Consider the following 6,000-nt stretch of genomic DNA (forward strand, 5'->3'; position numbering starts at 1 on the left):
ACCTCACTTGGGATCAATACTGAGCAAAATTAAAATTGAATTTATTTGATGAGGTTTAAATTGAATTGTTGTCTGCGAGGAAACTCATGTATTTCTGCACAGTATGCCATACGTACTGAATGTATATTTTTTATTTTAATTTTCCTACATTCTGATGTTATTTATAAAATATGCATTTATAATATGTGGCATCTCATATAAAAATCTGTTTTCTAGAAGTTAAAAATAAATAGAAAACTAAATAAAGTCAGAAAAAAGCCAAAGAGAAAAAAAAGGAGTTAAGAAACAATACAGGAATCTTTCCTATTAGCTTTGAGGGCATATTTCTCCCTCCCACTCCATACTGCCCAGGGTTAAAAAGCTTTTCACATAATCTCCAAACATCCCAAATCCTCATGAGGAAATGTTGTATAATCACAGATTATCACCTTCTTTCTGATTTGTTTTGTGATTGTGGATAAGCCATTTAAGGTGTCCTCTGCTCTCCCCTTCTGTCCCTTTGAACAGGGTCTAGAATTTATTGACATGGATGCTTGACAGTTGAAAAAGACGATGAATAATTTTGTAGTACTCTGTGGCACTCCTGATTTAAAGGAAAATCTTAAACCTCTGTGAAGCTATAAGAGTATTTGTTGTCTCTCTTGTGGCTTCTGTCATTATCTGACTCTCTTGGCAGGTTTAACCATCACAATACCAAGTTGCTAGTAATAAGAAATAAACGGGCGTTTCATCCTTCAGAGATGCAAATACTACGCATGTTTTGCATGTTGCAGAAAGTAAAACAGATGAGATTTTATTTTATTTTATTTATTTATTTAAAAAAATTTTTTTTAACATTTATTTATTTTTGAGACAGAGAGAGACAGAGCATGAATGGGGGAGGGTCACAGAGAGAGGGAGACACAGAATCTGAAACAGGCTCCACCCTCTGAGCTGTCAGCACAGAGCCCGACGCGGGGCTCGAACTCACGGACCGCAAGATCATGACCTGAGCCGAAGTCGGCTGCTTAACCGACTGAGCCACCCAGGCGCTCCTAGATGAGATTTTAGACATGGATTTGAGGATTCTACAAGAGCCCACACGTGAACATCGTTTAAAAACAATTTTGTACTTAGATAGCTTTATTATCTTTACTACTAATAAAAAGTATGCAGTAATTCATTGTCAGATTTCCAGAAAAAAAAGGATTTTACTTTGAATTTGTTCATTCGCAGTCACTGAAAAATGTATTTATTTGTATCTTTAAAGAGTTGTTAGAGGTGCCTGGGTGGCTCAGTTGCTTGAGCATCCCACCACGGCTCAGGTCATGATCTCACAGTTTGTGGGTTTGGGTTCTGTGCTTGACAGCTTAGAGCCTGGAGTCTACTTTGGATCCCGTGTCTCGCTCTTTCTCTGCTCCTCCCCTGCTCCTGCTCTGTATCTCTCTCTCTCAAAAAAATAGACATTAAAAAAAATTAAAAAAAAAAAAGAGTTCCTAGACTCATGAGGGGTCCAGCAGTTACAGGAGATTAATAATACAATAAATGTGATAAATTGCAGTACTTATTTAAAGCTCCCCAGCAGCACCATGAGGAATAATCGAGTCTTCTCAGATGAGAAGGAATCAGGGAGAGCTCTAGAAATGTGATATTTGAAGTGGATCTTAATAGATACCAGGAGATGGTGGAGGAGTGAAGGGGCAATCCTTAGATCTTTTGCTTTCTTTCATTTGCAAATGAACAAGCCAAAATTAAAAGGGGCACAATACCAGCCAGGGTGGAAGCTCCCTGAGAGTCTATGTCTCTCTTCCTTATATGTAGAGTGACTGGGGTTCCACATTTGTGACTCTGCTGGAGGCAGAAATTCCACTCTCATTAGAGTTGTCTGTTGAACCTCGTGATTTGAACCTAGTAAGAGTTTATAGTCTACTGTAATTTATCACTGGGTGTTAACATCCACAAGGTAGACAGACTACTTTGCACTTCATATGACCTAAGAAGAAATAATTTGTAACAAGTAAACCAAGTATATTGCAATACAGAGTCAGCTGGAAAACATCTATTATCATAACTCAAAAAGCAGGACATAATGTTTCATATTTAGTATATCAACTACGTAAAAATATGCATAGAAAAGAGAAGGGAGAAGTGACAATATAATAGTGGTTGCCTCTGGGAGGTAGAATTATGGTTTTTTTTTTTTTTCTTCATACTTTTCTGAACTTTATAATTTTTCTACTAACAACACTAATTTCTTTTAGAGTAACAGAAACTATATTTTTAAAATACAGCCTTCTCAATTCAACGATATCATCTAATTGTTTCCCTCTTGAAAATGGGAGTTATTTTTTATCTCTATTAGATGGTGGCAGAATTTCAGATACTCCGAAAGCAGCATTGTTTTAGATCTTTCTGTTTTCTCTCATTTGCAAAGACAGCACTGTTTTTCCTTGGTTAGGTTTGTTTTTTTTCCACCCTCTGTGCTTTTGAAGCTCATTGTGAGGTTCAAGTGTTCCCCCTCCTAAAGGGTCGGTTGTTATTTGTGACTCTATCATGTAGGCCCTGAGCTGATCTGAAGCTTGGCTCAAAAGAGGCCATAGCATTCTAAAGGCTGCTCTCAAGTCTGTTGGTTACGGTTATCTGGAAAAACTTATGGTCATGCTTCAGGGTATCCCTTCTGCTGCCTTCCTTTCTGTCATTATACCTGTTGATTTCATTTTATCTTGCCTGCCAAGGTGGCTTCTTTCTCTTGCCCCTTTGCCCACAGGCAGCTCAGAGGAGCCATGCCTCTTAATCACCAGTCAGTTCAGCAAAGCCCACCTGGTGTGGGGGAAGGTCTTCTTCTCTGCTTGAAGACTTCTCTGTGAGAGCCCCTGGTTGATGTCTCATGAATGTGGAGGTATTAGGAAGTGATGATATTGGGGCCCTTCACTTTGGAGTGCATCTTGATGCCCCTTGTCACATTACAGCCACATTATGCCCATCGGTCTCCCCACAGAGATGCCAGCCCCCTGGTTTTAAGTCTTTCCTTCCTTGATTATACACATACCATCTGGCCGGGGTGCTGACTCCGTAGCCACCTTCCTCAGCATCTTTCCTTGTGTGTTGTGGATTCAGTGCTTCGGCTGCCTGGAGATGCTCTGCAGAGTGCGCTAGCACAGGTGACTGTCTCGGTCCCTGGTAATGGAGTTGGGCTTAAGGGTGGGGCATGGGGCAGGGGAGGAACAGTCCCCATCAGTGGTCAGTCAAGTGGTCGCTGGGCATGTCTTGCTTCATAATGCGGTTATAAGGAAAATGGGGCAGAGGCTTGGTGTACCGCCGAGGAAGGCATTTAGAGAAACTCCCTCAGTTACTCAGGCATCCCTAGCCCCACGTAACCTCACAGCATGTGAAATGGGAGCTTGAGCAAGGGCAGCCAACCCAGCAGGACTCCTGGAGAGACAACAGAGACTTCATAACTTGGGTCATTTGTGGTCATCTCTCTCTCTCTCTCTGCATATTCAGTATGTATATATTTATTGGTGTATTTATTTAATATGAAAGATCTTTTTTTAAGACCAAACACCATGCCCATAGAATGATGTTTTCATTTGTTTTGTGAGTTAGCTGTCTAGGTAGGCTCTCCTCCTATGCACACATAAAGTCATGGGAGCTTTCCCTAAGTTGGCACATATGCAGTATTAAAAAGTAAAAACTTACTTTCGCATTTTTTTTTTTTTTTCAGTTTTGGAAAACTGGTAAGTGTAGGGACTTGCCTGTGTGAACCATATGTTCGAATAAGTGCTGGGAGGATGGGAACAGAATCTGTTTTCCAGGAGATAGATGCAGTGTGAGTGTTGAATGATCTATTTGCCGTTTAACACTTTTCACTGGGGTGCCTGGGTGGCTCCGTCTGTTAAGTGTCCTGACTCTTGATTTCGACTCAGGTCGTGATCTCACAGTTCGTGAGTTTCAGCCCCGAGTGGGGCTCTGTGCTGACAGTGTGGAGTCTGCTTGGGATTCTCTCTGCCCCTCTCCCACTCAAAATAAATAAATATACCTAAAAAATTAAAAAGAAAAACAACACTTTTTATTCTAGCAGAGCTGGGAATTTTCAGACCTGCAGCCTCTTCATTCCCTTCAGCCATGATGGTTTCCAATTGTATCTCTTCCCATTAACTTCAGAGGGATTTCCTTGTTTCTCCGGGGAGGTTTGCAGTTGTGAACATATTTCTTTACTGTTTCTCAACCTTAGAAAAAAAAATTTTTTAATGTTTATTTTTGACAGAGAGACAGAGCATGAGTGGGGGGGCGGGCAGAGAGAGAGAGAGAGAGAGAGGAAGACACAATCCGAAGTAGGCTCCAGGCTCCAAGCTGTCAGCACAGAGCACAACACGGGGCTTTGAACTCACAAACTGTGAGCTCATGGCCTGAGCTGAAGTCGGATGCTTAACCGACTGAGCCACCCAGGTGCCTCCCTGTTTTTCAACCTGTTAATTTGCCGCTGATATTGTTCTTAGGAGGTAAATCCTTCCAACCTGCTAAATTTATTAATTTTTGTTGTTTTGGCCTGCATTTGGAAAGCACACAGGAGGAAGAATTCTGCGTTCAAAAATCTTTGTATTTTTTTTTTTTTAATCTCATGTATTCTTGGTACCATCAAATTACAGGTATAATGTGAAAAGCGGGCCTGCCATGAAAGGAAGTTATGTAAAAAGTGAGCCTTGGGTCCTGGGCACAGTGACATTGACTGACTGTCCTCCCTCCCAGCCATCTAGAATGAATGGAATTTTTCAGGAGCTGCCTGTGGGATGGGCCGTCACATTACATGGCATAACCTCTAGCTGTGACCTGCAGCCCCCAAATGTTGTGGGGAGTATGGCCAGAGTCGCAAAAGATGAGTCCGCAAAGTGCAGTTAAGTGAAGGTTCTCATACTCGAGTCCGAATGAGGCCCTGACTCCAGAATGCAGCTTCTTTTTATTAAGATAATTGCTAAAGACTACGTGCATAAAGTCAGCTAAGCAAGTGTGTTAATCAGTCTAATGGTTTAGCTTTTTAAGGTTGAATTTCGAGTTAATTGGTTTCTGTATCACTAGGAAGGGTCAGGTGTGAAGGAGGATCCGGCCCTGGACCATATTCATGGCTCTAGGCATTCCTTACGAGCTGCAGCTGCGTTCAGCTGTGTAAACATGTCCTAAGGCCTCGCACCTTCTCCAGCCCTTCCCTTTTGAAGTCTTTTCCTTTGATACTTCTCTCCTGCATCTCCCACACCCAGACCTTGTTACCCTGACACAGTGCACAATCTCAAGGGCAGCTATCCATGGAGTCTCCTTATGGAGCGAAGCAATTGGTTGTCCTCTGTTGTCACGTGGGCAAATCCCTCATGCCTCTTACCCCTGCTTATTTCAGTTACCACCACAAGTACACGCCTCTCCCTCTGTCCTTATCATCTGGATTCTTTTCCCTGTACTGCTCTGCACAGCCCTCATCTGACTCCTCCCTGCACCAAAGCCCTTCCACAAACTTCCTGCTCAGGTCAGCAAATTCTCTCCATCCTCATGTTGTTACAGAACGTTCCCTTGACTTCCTGACCCAAACCATAAACCTGACTGTCATCAGAGGGCATGGTTTTCCCCCAGAACTCTGCCACACAGGCAGTTTCCCCTCCCACATCCCCATGTCTTAGGGCGTGAACGTAGTTTCCTCATCCACCTAGTTCCTCACTGTCGCTTCTGTTGACCTGAAAACAAAAAGCCATGCAAGAGTTTATCCCAAGCGTTTATTTGGAATCAAAGAATTGCAGTTTAGGTACACAGATTTAGGTAGAAACCCAAAAGAGTGTCTCTCACTTACAGGAGGTAGACCCAGAGTTTTTACAGAAAAACGGGAGGACTAGGTAAGTTTTTTTTTTTTTTTTTAACGTTTATTTATTTTTGAGACAGAGAGAGACAGAGCATGGACGGGGGAGGGTCAGAGAGAGAGGGAGACACAGAATCGGAAGCAGGCTCCAGGCTCTGAGCCATCAGCCCAGAGCCCGACGC

This window comes from Panthera tigris, chromosome A1 (assembly GCF_018350195.1).
Source record: "Panthera tigris isolate Pti1 chromosome A1, P.tigris_Pti1_mat1.1, whole genome shotgun sequence".
Classification (NCBI taxonomy): Eukaryota; Metazoa; Chordata; class Mammalia; order Carnivora; family Felidae; genus Panthera; species Panthera tigris.